At 42.9% G+C, this 24841-nt stretch overlaps 1 long non-coding RNA gene across 2 annotated transcripts in view; it reads left to right on the forward strand.

Moving 5' to 3' along the window:
- The first annotated feature begins 289 nt into the window (after positions 1 to 289).
- Positions 290 to 24841, forward strand: part of LOC122465572 — an 83196-nt gene continuing 58644 nt past the window's right edge. Inside the window, exons 1-3 of one of the 2 annotated variants that reach the window (XR_006290509.1) lie at positions 290 to 753; positions 3390 to 3471; positions 3924 to 7548. This is a non-coding gene — a long non-coding RNA (uncharacterized LOC122465572). Of the gene's footprint in view, positions 754 to 3389; positions 3472 to 3923; positions 7549 to 24841 lie in introns of those variants that run through there. The other variant, XR_006290510.1, reaches the window with a different exon arrangement.

Below are 24841 nucleotides of genomic sequence, written 5' to 3' on the forward strand. Positions count from 1 at the left end.
CAGGCAAACTGAAAAGGCATCAGTAGAGCAAAAAGCGGCAATGGGAGTAATTAGTGCTGCTGCTGCTTTTTCAGAAATTCAGAGTATATGTTGTGGTTTTTTTAAAAAGAAAAGCTGGGGGAGGAAAAATAGCAAACATTCAGTGGAGCATGTCATATGAGGCTTGTGATGGGTGGACTCCACACACTAGCCCTGCAAGAGCTGAATTAGGCCATGTGGGCCCAATCAGCTAATTAGACTTCAAGCAGAGGCGATTTAGGCTGGAGGGAGGCAGCTAATTAAGGACAGGCAGGGCTTGTTCAAGGCCAGGTAGCTACAACAGAGTCAAGGCTGCTGCTGGGAAAGACTGTAGTTGTTTCCTGAGTGGAGGGAGTTGGAGGCTGGCAAACACAGAGAGGAGGGGGAGCTAGAGATGTAGGAAGAAGGTCTGGGAAATAGCAACAAGAGGTAGGACAATACAGGGACTGTTGCTGCTTGTTATGGGGTCCCTGGGCTGGTAACCCAGGCCCATCCTCTACCAGCCACTGGGGAGCGGCAAGGATGTTGGAGGCATCAGCCAGACCACAAGTCTGGAAAGATTGTGAATTGCCCAGAAAGGGAGGACTTTAGTGACCAGGTCAGAGGGCCAAGCCACAGAGAGGAAGCTGCACACCCAGGAGTGAGTGGTGCAGCAGCAGGAGAAGATAATACCGGAAGGAGAGTGCAAGTTGCCAGAGCTGATCCCCAGGATGGCCAGCAGGAGGTGCCACTGTGGTGAGTGCACCCTATGACATGGCTGATCTAGGGATTGTAATCCCAACACAATACTGGAAGGAACTTTAGAGAAAAGCCACAGACATAAAAAAATCCTCTAATAAGAAATGAAAGATATAACAAGAACTTGTTCATGTGTATAGTTGACTTTAAGGCAGAGATCCCCATACTGTGGAGTGTGCCCCCTTAGGGCGTGTGTGGAGAAATATTTTGGGGGAGCACGATGTGGGCTGTGCCAGCCCCCAAGGGGGCTGGGAGGGAGTGCCATCTGGCTGCAGCCTTGACCCTCGCCCATTTGTGTTTCTGCCCCGACCCTCCCCCCCACAAGCTGTGGCCCTTGTTGGGGGGACATGGACAGGTGTAAGTGTGGGGGGGTCTGACCCTGAAAAGTTTGGGGACATTGTTTTAAGGCTATGTCTTCACTGCAGCTGGAATCATGTGTGGACTTCGTGGTACAGATCCTCAGCAAGGGCTAGCCCCCTGAGTAGAAGTCTGCCTGACACCCCTGGGCCTGAGTTTATTCTTATATCCTCTGGTAACAGGGAAGTCTGCACCTTTAAGTGGTTGGCAGGGGTTAGGGAGCAACGGGTCCTGTTGTGATTAAATGAGAGAGGGGGGTAGCTTCCTTTTGTGGACACCCAGCCTGCCAGTTAGCTACAAAATCCCTCTTGGTGCTGTTCTCTATTTGCTTTACCTGCAAAGGGTTAACAAGCCCACAAGTAAAAGGAAAGGAGTGGGCACCTAATCAAAAGAGCCAATGGGAGGGCTGGAACTTCTAAATGGAGGGGGAGGGGATTTTCCCTTTGTCTGTTGTTGCCTGGAGAGAGAGGACAGGATTGAAGCTTTTTACAGCATAGTTTTAAAACCAGGTATGAGAGAGCATCAAATCATAGCTCAACCCTACTTATCTGAAACCCCAAATATGAAAGTAATAAGGGACTGTCTAGAAGACGCAATTATGGTTATTTCTTTTATTTCTTATTGGCTTGTGGACTCCTCTGTGCTAACCCCAAATGTTTTTTGTTTTGCTTGTAACCTTTAAGCTGGACCTCAAGAAGGTTATTCTTGATTAAATTTTGTAAGTGGGTTTTTTAAATCTAGCAAAAGTCTAAGTTCAGATGTATTTTCTTTCTTTTTAGTTTTTAATTTACCTTTTTAAGAACAGGATTGGATTTTTGGTGTCCTAAGAGGTTTGTGCATATGTTGTTTAATTAGCTGGTGGCAACTGCTGATTTCCTTTGTTCTTCTTTCATAGCTCTTCCCCACACAGGGGATGAAAGGGCTTGAGGGTACCCCACAGGAAGGAATTCCCAAGTGTGCCTTTCTGGTTTCAATGGGGTTTTTTGAATTTGGGTGGTGGCAACATCTACCTGTCCAAGGTGAGAGAGAAACTGTAACATTGTGAGTTTAATACAAGCCCGGAGTGGCCAGTACTAATTTTTATAATCCTTGCGGGCCCCCACCTTCTGCACTTGAAGCACCAGAGTGGGGAATCAGCCTTAACACCTGTTCTGGAGGAAAGCCCAGCACACAGGTGTTGGAAATCAATTGAGCATAACCTACTGACTGGATCTGATTCCTAGCTGTGGGATATAAGTCAGGGCTTCAGCCCCATGAGGCTGGCAGGGATCAGGAGAGATCTGAGAATATGCTGTCCTGTAGCTGCAGTAAGGCCGCTTACTACTTACACCAGCCCTCCTGGCCTACTCTAGTTTCCACATGTAGTTTGGAGACGACAAAAGCCAAGGTTACCCATGCAACCTTAACTTTTCCTCTGTGTGTGTGTATGATTGATACACTCTTTGATTATATGATCACATCCTGTTTCTCCAGCAATACAATACAGTATCTTACTGTTTTATTCTACAATTTTAGTCACACGTACAGCATCTTCCATTACTGGATTCCATGCTGTCTCTGTGAAAGTATTTGTGTACAAAGCTCCAACCTGGTATGTAATAATTAAATATGGCTTTTGTGGTGCAATATTTTTTACTATACCAGGCTTCAGGACTTTGGCTATGTCTACACTTGGAGCTGGGATGTGATTCTTAGTTCACATATATGTACCCCCACTAACTCCACTCAAGCTAGCATACTAACAGCAGTTGCATAGCATGAGCAGCAGATAGGGCTAGCTGTCTCAAGAGTGTACCTGCCTAGCTGGGGTAAGTACTTGAGTGGCTAGCCCAAGCCATCCCCCCAGCTAGGTCAAGCAGAGTGAGCACAGGTACATCTATACGAGCTGGGAGTCTTGCATAGTCTTTAATTATCTCTTTTGTAAGACTTAACCCACCTCAAATGCTCCATACTGCTTTTGCAAAGAATCTAATCATGAATCAGCAGCAAAAGTGAATCCCTGTAGCAACCTGCACAGAACTTGAGGGAGGAGCAGAATATAGATTGTAGGAGGGAAGAGTTTGGAGGAGTATCAGGAAAGTCTGTGCACAAGACTAGTATGCTTGCTACAGTTGAAACACCTCTGTAGTTAGCTCTCTTAATAAAGAGACAGTTTAGTTTTATGAGCATGGAGTCCTTTGGAGGTTATTTCACAGCATGCAGTAAATGAAACAATGTCCTACAGAGAGATCTGTAAAAATTACAGTATATTGTTACATCTCACTTTCTGCTTTCAGATGGACAAAGATTGGCAGAAGACAGGAATCCTTAATGAACTGTAACTGACAATATCAGGGAAAGTCCTTGTGCTTGCCAATGGTAGGATTCATACATTGTTCACTTAAGCAGAAGTAGTTCTGGTAAATTCAAACACAAGTGGCCTGAATTGTATAATTTCCAAGAAAACTATTTCATGCAGATCCCTTATTGCATTAAAAAATATTTTGAAATATTTTCTGTGAACAAATCATGTTGAATAAATTAATACGTGGATTTATTAGAATAAGAATGTATTTTTACTTTTGCAGAGCAATATCAAAGTGGAAGTTAATTCATACCCTGCCTTTCAAGTCAGCAATGCTATTGCTAAGTAAGCCAGTAACACTGGTACGCTCTGGAGTTTGCCCTAGAAAGTCAATGTAATTAGTCAGTGTTTGAAGAAATAAAAAAGTTTCTGTCATGGGGTTGCAGTTGTATAACTGCTTTGACCTAATGAATTATTCATTATGTCTAGATGGGAACTAACATTGATCATCTATTTTTTTTTAAAGGTTACCCTGCCCTGGAGACGCCAAATTTAATTATCTATATGCTATTGGACTCTCCCAGCGTTAGAGGGTAATTAATCCATGCATTGCTGTGGACTTGCTGACATCTGTATTGTGCCATTCCATAGGATCAGAGGTGCAGTTTGGATAAGCAATCAACTGGTTAGCCTGTGTCTAGTCATTATTCTCAGGATGATGTCAGCATACCCACACTAGGGCATGAGACAGTTTTTCTGGGAATGACTTTATTGTGCCAGCCAGTCAGTGGCTGAATGATTCCCAGAAGTATTTCTGTTAGGGGTAGTGATGACCATCTGAAAGCAGCTGCTGTAAATATGTACCAGAGCTGGCCACTGAAGCCTAGGAAAGTGTAATATTTTCTTTCTTCGTATGAATGGAAACCTGATACTGCAGTGAGGGACACCTTAGAAATACATGCAATGAGATATAAGCTTATCTTCTTCCATTCATTTTCACGAGCAGAGGGAAGTCTGTGCCTAGGAGCGCAGACTAGAGGAGTGCGGAGATGGACTGTGCTGCCTTCACAGCATGCTCCTCTTTGTCCCCAAGAGAGGGAACTTGGATGCGGGGAGTGGGTTGAGGGAAGGGCAGGAGGAGGCTGAAAGATCTCTCCCAGATTCTTCCCCCATCATACAGAGTCACCCCCCTCCAGGCTGAGGCTCCAAGAGCAGCCATGTTCAGGAAAGCCTCCTTCAACATTGTCCCTGTTGGGCATGCGATTCACGGGAGCTAGATGAGTTTGGGGACCATTGGAGAGCAGAGTGTTCTCCACTGGAACACAGGGCAACTATGCGTTTGCAGATGGAACTGGTAACTTCTTCAGGAATGCTTATGGGGAAACAGCTTCCCGAGAGAGAACTACAATGAAATTCAGTTAATTGAAACTCATTGATTCTTTCCTCCCCCCCCCCCCCCCCCAATTTTTGTTTGAGAATAATCCACAAGTAGGAGAATTTGACCTTAAATAACTATTTGGTTAACTTTGCATGCATACATACATACTACATGACTTGGTTACCCCTACAACTGATTCCAATATTTTTTCAGAGTAAGCTTTGCATTGTCTGCTGGGGTGAGTGGAACAAAATATTCGAAGCTCCTACCATTTTTTTTTTTTTAACTCCCTGATAACTTAATCTCCTGAATTCCATTCACTCGTCCCCTCACTCTTTCTCAGTGCCTCCAACCAGGACATTTGGATTAATGAGGAGAACTAAGGACTGGGCTGTGTTTTGTCGACACCTTTTGCAGTGAAAATGCATATTTGCCACAAACTGGCACCGATTTTACAAACTAATCTGAAATGTTTGAGCACAATGATTTTTTTAAGTTGTTGCCACCACTAATACTATGACTCAGAACAACTGGAAAGAACAAAATTAAAAACAGCAAAAAATGCACATCTTCTCCCCACGCAATACTTAGGGCTTACTTATACAGCTGCATTCTGTGCTTTGCTAAGATGCAATAGAGCCATGGGGACCGACCAACATTGAGTCATCACCCACTGAATATCAATCTAATTACAGGAATTTTTTGTGGGTGTGGCTTTTCAGTTCTCATTTTCGGCTTTCTCTTGGCTCGCGAAATCTAGAGGACCCCACTGTCTCTGCTGGTCTTATTAGGTGGCAAAGGGCGGGAATTACAGTAGAGGTGGGTGACATGAGATTACAATCGAATAATATTCCTACACATGTGTAGGAGTTAAACCCTGAGATTGTTAGAGCACTAGTGAAAACTCATAAAATATCAAAATGAGAAATGACCATGTTCTGAAAATAAAACCTGGGAGTTTCAACTCTGTCACCTCTAGAAAAGCCCAGTGGGAGGGATAGGATTGCTAGAATTAAAGGAGGCCTCCTGTTCCAAATTTATCATTTGACCAAATCTGAAGGCATCTTCCTTTGCGGGGAAAAAAAAAAAACAGGAAATGATTCCTATTCAGCTTCGGGGGCCACTTAAAGGTTATGGTGCCAGTTTCATTTGTGGTAATAAACAGCAAAATGCTTTATTTTACTGAGCACAAAATGTGAAATGTTTTCAACCCAGTCAGTAACGGGTGAGAATCCAGTTTGAGGCATTCTTTGGCTGTTTTTTCCCCATCTCTGATATTTAACTACAACTGGAGGTTTTCTACTGCTGGTTTGTTTTGGTTGTAAGGCAGGATTATTGTGTGGGTGTGGTTTTTTTTTTTTTTTTTAATTTGATACAGTCCTTTTAATAGTGATTTATATATGGTGCTATCCCATTGATGGAACATAAATCAGTGCAGATGACTTGTTGAATGAAAGGCAAACCTAATAAGTGTTGATTAAAATAAGGTATACTTATCTAAACTGGCATGCTTGGCTGCATGCTGCTACAAAATCAGTCTTTGGATTCCATAAAATCATAGTGTAAACTTCAAAGCAACAAACTGAGATTAGACACATCTGACCAAAACAAAAACGCTGAGACATATGAATTCTCACCAATGTTTGTACTTCAATGGACCATACATGAAAACAGCTGAGATTGAGTTTATTTTTTAAGACAAAAGAATATATGAAATCACTCTTTTGATTAAGTTGGTTGTAACTGTACCATATCCTTAGAGTGAAATAAAGAAGAAAAGCAATAACTGCATTTACAGATAGTAAAGGCCCATACATTGGAGTATATTTCTATATATTGCTGTTGTAAATATTTATTTGCTGTATAAAGACTTTGACAATAATTCAGGTAGCTCTTAAGAAAACGGTGATAATTTTTTTGACTTTTCCAAAAGTGAGAGAACTTTACAAAAGGGATCTTAAATATTTTTGATGCCATTCAAATATAAAATCAATTTGTTTTTCAGGATGAATTTTTTATTCATGTGCTTACTGTTGGGCATGTGCTTAAGTGCCTCTAGAATTTTCAGTTTTGCATTTAGTTTTTAATTGACAGTCCCTGGGGCAGTTCTGCAGCTGGTGTAAATTGTCATTGTTCCATTGACTTCAGTGCCCCCTAATGATTCAGTCTGTAGCTGGCGCACATACTATGTATAGCTGTCACTTAAGATGGGCCAAGCATTTCTACTCTAAAGGTTGTTTGTTTTTTTTTAGTTGCTATAACTTTCTAAAACTTTCACTTTTTAGGCTGAATTTTTCTGCCCATTAGGTGATTGTCTGTACTCAAACTTTCAAAACATGCTGAATCTAGGCAGAGCTTATTGCCTCTGCTGTGAATGTGCTTGAATTAATAGGCTTGAAGTCCTCTTCTCTTCCGTATAGCTTGATGTTTGTTAGTGGTTTCATATTCTAACACCTTGCTAGTGGGAATGATTGGCCTAGTGAGGTCTATTGTTATACACTTTAACAATGTGTGTAATGCTGCTGATTGTGGGTGATAAAATGACAAAGGACTCTATGCATTAGATTTGTGTGACATAATTTGTTACAAAATAACTATGAAGAACCATGTCATATGAGGGAGGCAGATTCAAGCATAAAATCTACGTTCTTACAACCTGAGGGCTGGCCTCCACTATGAGGAGATAGATGCTGCTGCAGGTCTAGTGAAGGCCCATTAAATCAATGGCAGAGCGCTCTCTGGTCAACCCCAGTACTCCAGCTCTCCAAGAAGAGTAAGGGAAGTCAACCAGAGAGAGTCTCCTGTTGACTCAGCACTGTGAAGACACTGGAACAAGTCTACCTAGGCTACATCAACTTTAGCTACACTATTCACGTAGCTGGAGTAGCATAACTCTAGGTCGATTTACCCCTGGAATACTTCATGGTTGGTTACGCTTCATCTGTTTTACTAAGAAGTACAAAGTCAAATGAAACTTTCTCTGCTGAATACCCTACCAGTTTTAGTCCCATTTGAATCTGCCCTATGTAGGAGTACTTCTCTACTGCAGGCTTGTAAGCAGTTTCTTAGCAAGTCCTCTCCAAGTCAGATGTTTGGTTGTAGTATTCCTTTTGGTGCAAGAGATGTGGCAATTTGTTGTGATATCAGTATCCCCTGAATTATGTCCTTAGTCACTTCCTAATAGATTTTTCACATTTAATTGTGTTTACAGATTCTTACTAGGGAACCTGTAACAGGACAGCGTCATCCAGCTGGAAATTTGCAGTAGGAATATGTCTATCCCATGTATTGTCTCAAATAAACCGAATAACTGTTTAAACTGAACAGCCATTAGCTTCCCCAGTCTCAAGATGGCTACTTTATTATCTTGTTCTTTGGCTTAGCTAATTCTGGATTGATGTCAACCTTCCTTGATCAATAGGTTATAGAACTGTCATTTCCTGTCATACTCAATTGAATACATCTGCTTCCATTGCTGCATGCAATACTTGCTGTCTAAAAGCTAGTCTTCTGCAACTTGTATCTCACCAGAAACCTGAATGATCTGTTTGCTTGCTGGGATAAGGGTTTGTTGCCTTGCCAGCATAGTTCTATCATGAAGTGGGGGATAAGCATTAAGAGCAGATGAAATACTTAGCTACAAAGATTCTGTTTGTGTGCTGTGATTGTCACTAATATTGCAAGAATTTGTGGTTCAGGGCTAGGACTTCTGAGTTCCCTCTCCAACTTTGCCACAATGTCCTGGACAAGTCTGCTCATGTCTCTGTACCTCGGTTTCCCCAGAAGTAAAATGTGGCTAATAATACTCTGAGGGCTAATTCATTAATGTTTGTAAATTGTAGTTCTCATCTGAGAATCTCAAAACAAAAGTGCATAATATTTTTATATATTAGAAATGGGTCCAAATAAAACCCGAAATCAAAGCACTCCCAAACTTTAGGCAAGTCTTTAGCCAAATCTTGACTTTATAGCTCAAAACCACCTGCCCCTGCATATCAATGATAGGAAAACAAGAATAAAAAGAGAATATTTAAGCAGAATCATTTCTGAAAGCATGTATCTGTAGTTTTCCAGGAGGTCTCCATGGCCTTTCCACCCAATATTTATTATGTGCACAGCATTATGTTCACATATTGAATGGGATATGACATTCCCTATCGGGGAAATGGCAGAGGTATGCACTCCTTTGCACAAAGTCTATAAACTGCAAAGTAGAGCTTAAGTGGGACTGTGTGGTGGGCTGTTCACCCCACACTTGCTCTGAAGGTGTTAACGGAGGCCAGATGGCCCTATTAACCTACTAGGCTGCAAGTTCTGAGAATTAAGAGGAAAGTCTTAATTAGGGAAAGTTCACCTGTGCAGGAACAGGAGGGCTTCTGTAAAGCCAGAGACCTGATAGCAGAGATGAGGCTGCAGGGGAAGTAGTCTGCCACCGCTCCCTGGGAGACGGAAGGTGTGTTTGGGGCTACAAAGCCAAGTAGCCTACTGTTACTCCCTGGGAGGAGGGAGTTCTGGCTCTGGCAAACCTAGAGAAAGTGAGGGAGCCAGAAATTTAGGAAAGGCTCAGGAAAAGGCAGTAAGGTCCAGAATGGAACAGGTGTTGGCTGCGGATTAGCAGGTCCCTGTGCTGGAATCTGTAGAGGGTGGGCCTGGGTTCCCCTACCAGCCACTGGGGAAGTGGCACTCTAGGGGTAACGGATGGGAAGACTGTCTAGCACTGCTGGTAACATTCAAATATGGTTGTTTTTAAGGAGTCAGTAAATAGTCATCTGGTGACATGACAGAATGCATAAGCTTATGTGAAATTATGCTTCAGGTGACGTGACCAGGATTCATCACTGAATTTGGTCCACTGGTCAGATCATGAGCTTCTCTGGCTCAGGCAGGGTACTGACAGGGAGTGTGACATGAATGCTGATCCATGCCCCCCCATATATTCTGTAATAGGATATATAAAATTAAGTTCTGTTCTATTTCATGTTCAGAATTTCTGGTTTTCTGGTTTTCACAATGGAATTTCTGGTTTTCTGGTTTTCTTTTCAAAATGTATTTTTTATTTTCACATTGGTTTCAAACCTGTTTGAAACCAAAAACTGCTTTCTGCCAATTATGCACAACAAAACAGGTGTTTCACATTTTGGTGGTCATGCATTTTGGTTGTGTCATAGTGGCAGGTTTGAGGGTTGCTAGGTATGAAGGCTAAGGCTTTAGTGAAATGGTTGCCAGCTTTCAAGTTGGCAACTTTCAAAGTATTTTAGGCACTTTAAAATAGTCCCCTTCAGTTTTAAATTGTAAACTTGTGGCCCAAAATTAGGACTTAAATGTTTGTCCCCACAGTTGAATTGTGGGCATAAAACTTGTGCTCTAACTACTTGTGGATGCAAATCAAGTATCCAAAGATGGAAGTACTCTGATTTTGCACTTTGAATTAATTTGCAGGTGACACAAATGTGACTACAAATTTTGTGCTTGCATCCATTGAAATAGAGGCCAGACTTCATGAAGCCTAGCTCACTAAAATCATACAGGATTAAAACAGCAACTAAAATTGTATTTTAATCTTTTTCAGAGTCCAAAAAAATCTGAGCGATGCTAACCCCCATGTTCAAGGAAACTTAGACTCATTTGTTCTGCTTTTTCATTTAAAAAGTCATGGAAATAGTTTAATCAGCAGCAACATGATTTTAGAAGATAAAATTGAAGTCGTAAGAATTTGGTCATTAATATCTCAATAAGATAGTACCAGACTCTCTAACACTTAATAAAAACACATCCCTAATGGGTGAGGCTGCACATCCTGGGTTACAAATTCTGGAAATTTTTAAGTGTGTGTTTATCCCTTAGTGAGGGTGCACATTGTTTCCTAGATGCAAAGTAAGAATACTGAGAATTTAAAAAAAAATTGTTTAGAAAATTGTATCTAAGGGTTACAGAATTGCAACAAATGTGTTGCGTAATGAATACCAAGTTCTAAGCGTGTGCAAATACTAATGGAAATCCGAACTAATATACTGCATGTTTTGTTTCTTTCATAATGAAGTGTGAAGAACAAAACTTCCTTCCTTTTTTGGAAATACTTTTTTTTATACGTATTGTTTGACAGATTTGGTTATACATGATGTTTAAAGTGCTCATGGCTATACAGAGAGAATACACTTGCAATATTGTTGTAAAATTCAGTCCTGGTACCATATGTAATGTAATAGTCCTGCTCATTTGGGGCTTGATCTAATGTCCATTGAAATTAATGGAAAGATTCCCATTGACTTAGTAGGCGCTGAAGCTAGCTCTTTAACTTAGATCTTGAGGGTTGTTTTTTGTTTTGTTTTTGCTTAACAGAAGATTCCTTATATAGGGCCAAATTCAATCCTGGAGAAAATGGCTGTCACTCCCATTATTGGGAATTCTTTCACACCTGGTCTGAATTTAGATTGATAGGGTTACAAGTTGAGATTCATAACTCACTCTTTAAAATGTCCAGAGGCTAATACCTGAGGATTGTTAGAGTAACTGATAGTGGTGGAGGAGAAAAATCAGTTTGACAAGTGGTGCATTTGTAAGTTCAGATGGGGAGGGAATAAAACCTGTTTGATTTTCACTGAATGCAATTTCAGCATTCACAGAAAACACACTGAAGAGCACACCCAAGACTTTCAGTATGTTTCCAAAGAAGAGCAAGCGGTATTCAGAGAGGGTTAGGAAGTTATGCCAAAGTGGATGTGTCATAAATATAAAGGGAAGGGTAAACCCCTTTAAAATCCCTCCTGGCCAGAGGAAAAATCCTCTCACCTGTAAAGGGTTAAGAAGCTAAAGGTAACCTCGCTGGCACCTGACCAAAATGACCAATGAGGAGACAAGATACTTTCAAAAGCTGGGAGGAGGGAGAGAAACAAAGGGTCTGTGTCTGTCGGTTGGTACGCTGCTTTTGCCGGGGATAGAACAGGAATGGAGTCTTAGAACTTTTAGTAAGTAATCTAGCTAGGTGTGTGTTAGATTATGATTTCTTTAAATGGCTGAGAAAAGAACTGTGCTGAATAGAATGACTATTTCTGTCTGTTTGTCTTTTTTGTAACTTAAGGTTTTGCCTAGAGGGATTCTCTGTGTTTTGAATCTAATTACCCTGTAAGGTATCTACCATCCGAATTTTACAGAGGTGATTCCTTTACTTCTATTTACTTTTATTTCTATTAAAAGTCTTCTTGTAAGAAAACTGAATGCTTTTTCATTGTTCTCAGATCCAAGGGTTTGGGTCTGTGGTCACCTATGCAAATGAGTGAGGATTTTTACCAAACCTTTCCCAGGAAGTGGGGTGCAAGGGTTGGGAGGATTTGGGGGGAAAGACGTGTCCAAACTACGTTTCCCAGTAAACTCAGTTAGAGTTTGGTGGTGGCAGTGGATATTCCAAGGACAAAGGATAAAATTAATTTGTACCTTGGGGAAGTTTTAACCTAAGCTGGTAAAAGTAAGCTTAGGAGGTTTTCATGCAGGTCCCCACATCTGTACCCTAGAGTTCAGAGTGGGGGAGGAACCTTGACAGGATGTAAATTAATAAACCATTCTTTGGCTTCTGCTAGTCAGTTTCTATGTGGCATTCACATGAGATGAGTAGTTCATGTACAGAAGATTAGAAAATGGGATAGGTATCACTGGAGTAGCATGGAATGACAGCTGTAAAACTGACCGTGTTTCAGGTTTGTTCACAATTTGAACAAGCAGGGATTTGTCTGAATTTATTTTCAACCTGTGACCCTTTTACTGATCTTTTTCTTTGCGTGGGGAAATGGGGGGTAGATCAGAAGCTGGAGAGGGTGAATTTTATTGGTTCATTTCAGGTTTGTTTCAAAAGATGACTCTGTGAAAAAGCATGTCGTGGATCTTCTAAATATTTGAATGCCTGAGCCTTTTCCACTTGATAAAGGATGACAGCCATGATGTGAATTGTTTAGAGTATTAAGATTCTGATCTCCATAATATCTTTTGATCTTATTCAGCAAAGTGCCTCTGACAGTAACAAACACACAAATACATATTTATATAAAGTGTCCTACAAATCACTACCTTCTGTTAGTGCCTGCATTCCTGTCTATCTACATGAAGTTATTTTTCTTCTCTTTTCTATGGTATAAGCTCCAATAGCAGTAATTTCATCTCTAAATGGAAAGCATAGCATTATTTGATCATGTAAGCAAAATTTCCCTGGCTGCCAATTAGACCTCAGGCTTCTCTTGTTGTGTTTGTGTGAGCTCAAGTCTTGTTTCCTCATATCTGGCTAGTACCAATTCCATCTCTAAGAGAAGTATATATTTTTTATATATATATATATATATATATATATATATATATATAAAAACACACATAATAACTTTGCAGGCCAGATTCCTGACTGTTTGTTAGGCTAGATATAAACGAAGCACAGGCCTAAGGCATTTTTATTCTTTTATGGCAGCAAGTCTAGCTAGTAATTCCATCGGTAAGAAGAAAATTCATTCTATGAACAATATTAAGAAGTTTGGGCAACATTTGTTCTGCTATAGAGTTATCCAACCCACTATCACACTTTTTCTGTATGTTCCAACTGAAATATTTTTTCACTTGAATAACTCAAATCTGGCTGAAATAAGCTTCAAAATGGGCTTGTTTTTAGACTCCTCTTTAGTAAGACAGGAAAAATTGATCAATGTTTGAAGAAAACAGGCACTGTTCCAAGATCCTTCTCAGCAGTGCTGCTGCTTAGCCAGTTTCACCCCCATGTGGAACCCCATTTGAGACCTCCATCCAATCTGACATAATTCCGTTAATAGTTGCTCTTTGTTTGCGATTGTTTAACCAATTATGTATCCACTTAATAGTAGTTCTGTTGAGCCTGCATTTTCTCTGGCTTACTTATCAGAATGTCATGTGGGACTGTCAAAAGGCTTTCCGAATTCCAGGCATATTATGTCCACCCTATTCCCCTTATCCACCAAATCAGTTACCTAGTCAAAGAAGGAAATCAAGCTGGTTTGGCATGACTAGTTCTTGATAAAGCCATGCTGGCTGCTAGTGATTACCCCTTCATCTTCCAGGTATTTGTAATTTGAAGGTGTTTTTTACATTGCTCTAGTTCCATGTTTCCCAAACTTGGGACACCGCTTGTTCAGGGAAAGCCCCTGGACAGCCGGGCAGGTTTGTTTACCTGCGGCATCTCTGGGTTTGGCCGATTGCGGCTCACACTGGCCACAGTTCACTATGCCCGGCCAGTGGGGGCTGCGGGAAGTGGCGTGGGCCAAGGCACGTACTGGCCGCCGCTTCCTGCAGCCCTCATTGGCCAGGCACAGTGAACTGCGGCCAGTGGGAGGCACGATCGGCAGAACCTGCGGATGCGGCAGGTAAACAAACTGGCCAGGCTCACCAGGGGCTTTCCCTGAACAAGCGGAGTCCCAAGTTTGGGAAACACTGCTCTAGTTGATACCTGGGAAGCTAAGTCAGGCTGAGTGGTCTCTTTCCCCAGGATGACTTGCATGACTAAGGTTCTACTTAGCATGCATACAGGTGGCAGCATCAGAACCAAAATAACAAGTGAGTGCAGCAAAGTCCAACAAGGTAAATAAATCCAATGTTATCTTAAATGTATCACTTTCGATTTGGACTTCAATCCATACTGTTTTTCATTAATCTGTTAGTTGTAAAAAGGGTTTTCATGATTTGCAGGGTACTGTGGGAAAATGAGTTTCAATTAAACAAACACACTTTTTTTAAGTGTGTGGATAAATTTTGGCATTAGACCTAACATACTGGACAGCTGTTGTGTTCCTACAGCTATTCTGTCTTGAATGGCAGTTTTCTAACTCTTGGTCACTTTCTGTAGATAAAATCTGGAGCCTAAAATCATTTGGACCTGTAGTTTTATGGTCTTGCTTGCGTATTTAGCTACAGTGATTGCATTTGATGACCCACTTTTTAAAAACAAACATAAAAGGAAAATTTCTGCCTGAAATTCAAGGATTATTGTGGGTTTAAAAAAAATGTAGGTGAGAATTTGAGCTATTTAGCTGTGATAAACTGGGGGCGTTTACCCACAAAAGCTTATGCCCAAATCTGTTACTATTTAAGGTGTCACTAGACTAATTGTTTTTGTGGATACAGACTAACATGGTTACCCTCTGATACATGCATGGTACATATTAAGTGCCAAGGCATTCTGTTGTTTTCTGGGTGACTAGTGTAAATGCAAGATGCCATTGGTTCCAATGCTCAGATCCTGGAAACACTTCCATATGTGCATAACTTTCTTCACATGAGAAGTCCCACCGAAATCACTTTAGAGAAGGACATTCCACTGGTTAGGGCAGTAGCCTAAAACATAGGAGACCAGCATACAAGTCTCCTGCTGTACCATAGACTTTGTGACACCTTGACCTTTCTCTGCCCTTTGTTCCAGATCAGTGAATTGAGGTATTGTGCAGATACATACTTTAAAGATTGAGGTGCTCAAACTGCAGTGATGGTGGCCATATAGGTACCATAAGTAGGCTGTACACTATTTAATCTCAAAGGGACTACTCACATGAGTATAGTTAAGCATGTATGTTAGTGTTCGCAGAGTCAAGGTCCACATTTGAAAAAGCTAGATCCACACAGGCGGAGTGTTACAACATGTAACTTTTAAGCACCCTACCACACAGTGGATTTTGCAGCCCTGAGTTAGACACCTAGATTCCCTATACAATGCACGGGAGAGTTATTCACCTCAGTGGCCATTAGTCAGGATGGTGTCCCTAGCCTCTGTTTGCCAGAAGCTGGGAATGAGCTACAGTGAATAGATCTTTTGATTATCTGTTCGTTCCCTCTAGGGCACCTGGCATTGGCCACTGTCGGAAGACAGGATACTGGGCTAGATGCACCTTTGGTCTGACCCAGTATGGCCATTCTTATGAGTGAGATCCAGCATGCTGAGGGAGCTTTGTAAGCTAGCCAATAGGAAGCACTCAGTAGAGAGGTGATGTACAGAAAGAATTTGAACTTGGATCTCTCACCCTCAGGTGATTGCTGTACCCCTGGACGAGAATCACTCTCATGCTCACTCTGGTCCAATGCACATTTCATTGTTTATGCAGTGGAATAGTTTCAATAGGAAAGATTGAGGTAAACCCCCCATAGGAATATCCCATTGTCCAGTCGTTGGAGTATCGCACCAAGATATAGAAGACCCATGTTCAAATCCCTTTTCTGCAATAGGCAGAGTGGGGAATTGAACCTGAGTTTCCCATGTCCTGGATGAGTTCCCTAACAACTAGACTAAAGGTTGTAAGGAGGCCTCCACTGCCTTCCCCTCCCCCTAATTTTGTGTGTGTGTGTGGACAAGCTCTGAGCCTACCTACCAGATTAGCCCCTCAGGTGAGATAGGCAGGGTAACAACTCATTTGAGGATCCCACTGGGGCATGAGTGTGTCACACAGGCCCTGAGACAGAGACCACTGTGGCATGCTTACTGGAAGAAACTTAGGCCCCTTGGAGACTTTCATGGTTGAAAACTAGGTGCCTCCAGGGTTAGGTGGCAGCTGAGCAACTGGGTGCCTAAATGTTGGATTTAGGCATCCAATTCCCACCTTAATCTCTAAATCCTCCTGTGAATCTAGCCTGAAGGCAAATGTGACTGACCTTGTTTTTTCCATTTTCAATATTAAAAATATGTACAGTATACAATACTTCTGGCATGTATAAAGGTTTTTACATATTATTTTCAACACCAGGAAGTCTCTATAAATGCTGCATAAAATTTAAAAATTTCACAGGCTTACATTGGCTTAAATAGAAGGAATTTTAGGTGTTTTACCAATGTTACTTGAGGAAACATAGCTCACAAATAACGACTTTTCCAATATGCAGTTAAAATTGTGTGTGTGTGCTGGCATGAGACCTAATGCTCTTAAAGGACATTTAGAACTGAGACCTTTTGTATATGTAGTTTTACAAACAAGTTGTTTTTAACTAACCTAAGCAAAGGAAATTTTAGCTGCTGCAACACAAATTATATCAAAAAAATTCCCCTGACCAATCAGATCTGAAAGAAACTTCTTAAATAAGTTTCCTTAAAAAATTTCTCAATTGCTTAAAAGCAATCAAAAATCATTACCAACCATTCAGGATTCCCTAAAGTTCTGGAATACTCTTAAAGTATCTTCTCAGTCAGCTTTTAGAACTTTGGCTGGTGAGAAGGGGAACACTTCATTATAGAAAGATGTGGATTTTCCTTTTTTAAAATAAGTATAATAACTTAAGGCTTGATTCTGAAATCAGTGGTGTTAAACCTCTGAAAGTGTGATCAGAACCTGGTGTTTGCTTTCTAGCAGGTATCTTTGGAGGAAGGAAAGTGGGAAATATTTTATTATAAATTACATTAATAATAAATTGAAGCAACAAAATAACACAGGGAAAGCTGTTTCCTGTGGCACCACTACTGCCCCTTTACAGAGCACTGAAAATATCCCCAAAAGCCTGATTGAAAGATTTGCACCCTATTTTCCAGATAAGTTTTAGATAAACATCTGATCTTTTAGATGCTTACCCAAATTTAAACTGAATATAGGTTCCCCTCTCAAGGAAATAATGTAACAAGTTGAATTAGAGGAGGCGTGCTTGGCACCAGACGTTGTTAAATTGCAAAATAGTGTGGTTGTACAGTATCTCAACATCAGTCTATTTAGGCAACACATTAAAGATGGGGAGAAAAGGATATAACTTTTTAAAAAGTTATTTTCCCATTTTCCCCATAAATGTTCTTATTCAGCTCCTAAATTTTACCTTTCTTCCCAATTATTTTTAAATATAGTATGAATGAGGCACCCTTTTATTTCAGTAAAGCTAGATCATAGAGGCAATTAACTTAAGATGAAGCATAAAAAGCTAATAAGGAAAATGATACAGAAGTCCATGTTCAAAAGTTAAACTAAAACCCACTCCACCCTTCAAATCAAAGAAGGAAAGAAATATCTTGCTAATAAGGCTTGTCGCAATTGATAGGTAAAAGCTGTATTTTTATAACTGTGTATCTGCTAAATCCTCAGAGCCCATATATTGTCAGGTCAAAAATACAGTGGAAACATTCACTTCTGTGGGGAAGTATAGAGACTGTGTAGTGCAGGGATAAGAATTCTGCAATCTCCGTATCCCATGGCCACAGGAGAACATTCCGAGATTTATGTCCAAGAGAATGTTGGGAGTATCCCCAGTGCATTCACAAACAACACAAATCTATTGGCCACAAACTCAGATAAGGCCACAACACAAATCTATTGGCCTTCTGCTAACTGTATATGCTATGGGATCTGATGATTATTGTGGTGCAGATGTACAGGTGCCCCATGCCCTACCTACAGGTTGGGAAGGAGGATTACAGCCCCTCATCCAATACATTGATCCTCTTTGCAAAGACCTTTTTGTTTGGCTTTTGCATTGGGGAACAAGAGTTTCAACTAAACTATGAGTCAGATTTTTATTTCATATGTGGTGGATGTGGGGCTGCTCTGTAATTTGAGTGTGTATGGCTTGTTAGGATGTTGACTGTATTGTTTTAGTTTAGTGGGGGGCTGTATGGAAAACAAGTAGGAAGAATGTTCAAGATAAACAACTCTGCAGTAAACACTCAGAGGGTTATTAAGGGACAATGCCCTGGCTATTAGTGAAAATTCTGACTCCAGCCAAGTTATGAAACTTGTTCTGGCATGCAGGGGGAAGGCCGGAAACAAGCGGATCAAAAAAATCTCTGGCTGGAAAAAGAGCTGCTTCTCTCTCACTTTAAGGGTGTAGCTGTGCAGGTTATCATCCTGGAGCTTTTCAGACTGACAGACACCCATTAAGTGTCTGAAGAAGTTAGATCTGCCTAGGCTACTATTGGGATAATAAGTCATTAGGTAAGAGAGACATGTATGCCGATTTTGTGGGTTTTTTCAATTTTTTTTATTGGTTCCTACTATGGTAAATAAATAATATGCGGGCTTTAAGAAAAGACTATGGCCACAGTCGTCTTCAACATTTTTGGGCCTCTGGAATCAGGGTACAGTTTCATAAGCTCAGGCAAAAGGGGGCATGCAGGGTCCCCCACAATAACAGTGGGGACAGTGACTCCATTATGACAATATCACTGGATGGGAATAGTGCTGCTTTGGGCTACATCGCACACCTAGTTGCCTCAAAAACCTCTCTGACCACTTTACCCACAGTTAACTTTCCAACACCAAAGTGGGTTGCGATGGACCTGTAGCACTCTGGGGTAGCCAGCTTCCAGATGGCTATAGCAACCTGCTTCTGGGCTGGCAAGGGTGGCCTTATGCATGTGTCTTCATGGTGGAAGGTTGGGACAAGCTGCTCACAAAGCTCCAGAAATGTAGCTTCTCCCTGCCTCCCCCCGCCCGCCCTCATACGAAAGTTCTGGACCTACTGCTGATCACCTCAAGTTTGCATGACAATGTGATCCCACCGGGCTGTGCTTGTGGCCCTGCTCCAAAAGCACTGATCTATATAGGGGGCATCAGAGGCTGTACAGAGTGTACTGAGAGGCACCAGCCAGCTCGAGTCTGCAATACCTGGGTACTCTTCCTCTGCCGCCTTCTCTTCTTCCTCCTTTCCATTATAAACTGTGTCAGGTATCTTTTGTGTCAGAAAACACTGCCGAAATGTCCACCAGTGTTTCTCAGAAGCTCTGCCCATTTCCTGACACAGGAGTGAGAGCATAAGTAAGAGAAGTTCTTCAAAAAGTACCTCTTCCATATTGCTGGCTCCAGTAGCTGGGAGCACACTGGTCAAAATGACTGCTCAGCAGGCTGTTCAGACTCGCCTGTCTACCCTTCACATTACAGGAAGTTTTCCCACAGTGCACCCTGTTCAAACAGCTAGAATGGCCACATTTTAGGTGGGCACTAGGGCAAAGCTTCTCACAACCAAATTTTTGGTGGCCTCAGAGTGCAGCCACCAACTCTTGCTCGTGGCTGTGCTGACAATTTTTCCCTAAAATACTTCATTAACTTTAGGAAAAACAAATATGCATATATACATGTTCAAATCATTGTAATTTATTTATGTAAGGGTTTTTCAGACTCAGTAATAAAAATAATCTTTACTGGACCTAAACAGAATAGAAACACAGATAAGGTGCTTTGCATGTTGTCTTTTTGTTGCTTCTTTTGCTTTTTTGGTTGCTTTTTTAAAAAACTTGCTAGATAGTAAGTCTGCTTCTGTGAAAAATGTTTGTTCGTATTACTTCTCACAGCAGACTTACTCAGCCCCGGCAAACCCTGGGACAAATTAAGCCATGGAGGGGGAGGTTTAGGTATCATGGTCACATTAGAATCAATGCTGTGTGTTCAGAAGTACATTCATGCAAGAGATCAAAGAGCATTTCTAGCTCCTGCCGTCTTCTAATCCTGCAGCACAGCAAGTCCCTACAGCTCAATGCACATGGACACCCCTGTACTCACACCCAGCCTCATTGTCCACAATGTCTGAATGCAGTCAGTTGCATAGTCAGGGACTAAATGAGCTAAGTTCATCTGTTATTACCATTAAGTGTTTCACAGATGAGGAACACTGCTTCAGGGCTACAGCATAAGAGACTCGGGGTCAGATTTTTAAAGGCAGGACCAATGGGAGTTAGGCACCAAAGGTAGGATCCACAAAGGTACCTAGGTGCCTAAGTCCTGTTTTCAGACATCACTGTGATCCACAGAACTCCCTCTTGGTTGTGTCTAGCCCTGTAGGGGCTGAAGTTATTTCAGTAAAAGCTCCTTGGCCACCTCTGTCTCCATCCAAGCAGGTGCACTGCAGCCTCACTCTAAGCCCTGGTCTACACTAGGACTTTAGGTCGAATTTAGCAGCGTTAAATCGATGTAAACCTGCACCTGTCCACACGATGAAGCCCTTTATTTCGACTTAAAGGGCTCTTAAAATCGATTTCCTTACTCCACCCCTGACAAGTGGATTAGCGCTTAAATCGGCCTTGCCGGGTCGAATTTGGGGTACTGTGGACACAATTCGACAATATTGGCCTCCGGGAGCTATCCCAGAATGCTCCATTGTGCTGTCCAGAGCGGTCACTCTCAATTCAGATGCACTGGCCAGGTAGACAGGAAAAGAACCGCGAACTTTTGAATCTCATTTCCTGTTTGGCCAGCGTGGCAAGCTGCAGGTGACCATGATGGAGTCCCAGAATCGCAAAAGAGCTCCAGCATGGACTGAACGGGAGGTACGGGATCTGATCACTGTATGGGGAGAGGAATCCGTGCTATCAGAACTCCGTTCCAGTTTTCGAAATGCCAAAATCTTTGTCAAAATCTCCCAGGGCATGAAGGCCAGAGGCCATAACGGGGACCTGAAGCAGTGCCGCATGAAACTTAAGGAGCTGAGGCAAGCCTACCAGAAAACCAGAGAGGCGAATGGCCGCTCCGGGTCCGAGCCCCAAACATGCCGCTTCTGTGATGAGCTGCATGCCATTTTAGGGGGTTCAGCCACCACTACCCCAGCCGTGTTGTTTGACTCCTTCAATGGAGATGGAGGCAACACGGAAGCAGGTTTTGGGGACAAAGATAATGATGATGAGGTTGTAGATAGCTCACAGCAAGCAAGCGGAGAAACCGGTTTTCCCGACAGCCAGGAACTGTTTCTCACCCTGGACCTGGAGCCAGTAACCCCCAAACCCACCCAAGGCTGCTTCCTAGACCCGGCAGACAGAGAAGGGACCTCTGGTGAGTGTACCTTTTTAAAATACTATACATGGTTTAAAAGCAAGCATGTGAAAGGATTACTTTGCCCTGGCATTTGCGGCTCTCCTGGATGTACTCCCAAAGCCTTTGCAAAAGGTTTCTGGAGAGGGCAGCCTTATTGCGTCCTTCATGGTAGGACACTTTACCATTCCAGGCCAGTAACACGTACTCGGGAATCATTGTACAACAAAGCATTGCAGTGTATGTTTGCTGGCGTTCAAACAACATCCGTTCTTTATCTCTCTGTGTTATCCTCAGGAGAGTGAGATCATTCATGGTCACCTGGTTGAAATAGGGTGCTTTTCTTCAGGGGACACTCAGAGGAGCCCGTTCCTGCTGGGCTGTTTGCCTGTGGCTGAACAGAAATGTTCCCCGCTGTTAGCCACAGGGATGGTTGAGGGGGGTAGCCACGCGGTGGGGGGAGGCAAAATGCGACCTTGTAACGAAAGCACATGTGCTATGTATGTGATGTTAACAGAAAGGTTTACCCTGAAAGAGTGTAGCCAGTGTTTTATAAAATGTGTCTTTTTAAATACCGCTGTCCCTTCTTTTTTCTCCACCAGCTGCATGTGTTTCAGTGATCACAGGATCTTCTCCTTCCCAGAGGCTAGTGAAGATTAGAAAGGAGAAAAAACGCACTTATGATGAAATGCTCTCTGAGCTCATGCTGTCCTCCCACACTGACAAAGCACAGACAAATGCATGGAGGCAAATAATGTCAGAGTGCAGGGAAAGCACAAAATGACCGGGAGGAGAGGTGGCGGGCTGAAGACAGGGCTGAACCTCAAATGTGGCGGCAGCTTGATGAGAGGAGGCAGGATTCAATGCTGAGGCTGCTGGAGGACCAAACCAGTATGCTCCAGTGTATGGTTGAGCTGCAGCAAAGGCAGCTGGAGCACAGACTGCCACTACAGCCCCTGTGTAACCAACCGCCCTCCTCCCCAATTTCCATAGCCTCCACACCCAGATGCCCAAGAACGCGGTGGGGGGCCACTGGCCAACCAGCCACTCCGCCACAGAGGATTGCCCCAAAAAAAGAAGGCTGGCATTCAATAAATTTTAAAGTTGTAAACTTTTAAAGTGCTGTGTGGCATTTTCCTTCCCTCCTCCACCACCCCTCCTGGGCTACCTTGGTAGTCATCCCCCTATTTGTGTGATGAATGAATAAAGAATGCATGAATGTGAAGCAACAATGACTTTATTGCCTCTGCAAGCAATGATTGAAGGGAGGACGGGAGGGTGGTTAGCTTGCAGGGAAGTAGAGTGAACCAAGGGGCGGAGGCTTTCATCAAGGAGAAACAAAGAGAACTTTCACACCGTAGCCTGGCCAGTCATGAAACTGGTTTTCAAAGCTTCTCTGATGCGTACCATGCCCTCCTGTGCTCTTCTAACCGCCCTGGTGTCTGGCTGCGCGTAACCAGCAGCCAGGCGATTTGTCTCAACCTCCTGCCCCACCATAAACGTCTCCCCCTTACTCTCACAGATATTGTGGAGCACACAGCAAGCAGTAATAACAGTGGGAATATTGGTTTTGCTGAGGTCTAAGCGAGTCAGTAAACTGCACCAGCGCGCCTTTAAACATCCAAATGCACATTCTACCACCATTCTGCACTTGCTCAGCCTGTAGTTGAACAGCTCCTGACTACTGTCCAGGCTGCCTGTGTCCTCCTGTCCAGGAGCACCTCGGACATGACGATGACGGCTACCAGTCGTATTGCACCGTCTGCTGCCAGAAGGCAATGGGTTGCTGCTACTGTGTAGCAATGCAGTACCGCGTCTGCCAGCACCCAGGAGACATACGGTGACGGTTACCTGAGTGGGCTCCATGCTTGCCGTGGTATGGCGTCTGCACAGGTAACTCAGGAAAAAAGGCGCCAAACGATTGTCTGCCCTTGCTTTCACGGAGGGAGGGAGGGAGAGAACGGGGGCCTGACGCTATGTACCCAGAACCACCCGCGACAATGTTTTAGCGCCATCAGGCATTGGGATCTCAACCCAGAATTCCAGTGGGCAGCGGAGACTGCGGGAATTGTGGGATAGCTACCCACAGTGCAATGCTCCGGAAGTCGACGCTTGCCTCGGTACTGTGGAAGCACTCCGCCGAGTTAATGCACTTAGAGCATTTTCTGTGGGGACACACACACTCTAATATATAAAACCGATTTCTAAAAGCTGACTTCTATAAATTTGACCTAATTCCTTAGTGTAGACATACCGTAGACATACCCTAAGCACCCAGGCAGCTGTCTCCTGCCTAAATCCCAGAGTGATTCACAAACCAGGCAAAGACAGTTGGTGTGCCCACGAGGGTGGGTGGGGAGAAGATACCCACGAAAGGAGGACACTCTGGCCTAAGAATAGTAAACTATGCTTTATTGAAGGAAGGAAGAACTTACGCTCCAATCTGCCCGGGGAGCCCCTAGGACGCGCAGAAGGGCTGCAGGGGACTCTGGCCATTCAGGACAGCTGACCAGGCAGGACTCCGCCGGGGGGAGTCCTCTGCGGCGCTATATTCTCCATGCTTATCTCGGGGTTACAGGGCGTCAACAGCTGGTTACATTCTTGTATGTATGATTTATGCTTATTACATAAACTAACTTGTTTACAGGCAAAACTATGCTGAGCTATTCTACAATATCTTTTGGCAGAGTCTGTCAGACAAAGTTCATTGAAATTGCCTGCATCCTCCGCTTATATCCAGTCACGTAGTCAGTCTATCACTTAACTCCTTTCCAATCTTCCGCAACCTTGCCCCTACAGTTGGGCACTGGGCTACCCAAATCATGAGCAGGGCCCACTCCAGTAGGCATACTCAGAGGCTGCTTAACTCCACACGTGATCACTGGGAGGAAAGTGGTACTTAATTACCCAGCATGCTTGAGGTCCTTGGTTCCAAGTCCCCCTGATGAGAGGGGATTTTTAACAGGTGTCTAACACCTCTGTAGGCATTGCTAGGGCTCACAAAGCAATTGAATATTCTGTTGTAGGGCTTGCTCAATCTTGCCAATTGAAATTATTCCACTCCAGTTCAGTAATTGAATAATTAAATATTACTTGGGCCAGAGAAAGTTGGAATGACTATAGCTGGGTGAGCCCCATTTATGTCAGAGGCAGCTGAATGCCCATCTTCCCCTGGGTTGTGAATTACAAGCAGTGATAGATGCCTCACTGTAGCCCAGTTTTAGGTGCTGAACTCTGAGAGAGGGGTGAGGCTTGTGCACACCCTTCTTGTCTGCATCTCCCACTGGCTAGCTTAGGCAGCTCCTTGACTAACAGCTGGCTTTATGGATCACATTCTAAGACACCTACCTCTTCCCCATTCATTACCTA

This window comes from Chelonia mydas, chromosome 4 (assembly GCF_015237465.2).
Source record: "Chelonia mydas isolate rCheMyd1 chromosome 4, rCheMyd1.pri.v2, whole genome shotgun sequence".
Lineage (NCBI taxonomy): Eukaryota > Metazoa > Chordata > Testudines > Cheloniidae > Chelonia > Chelonia mydas.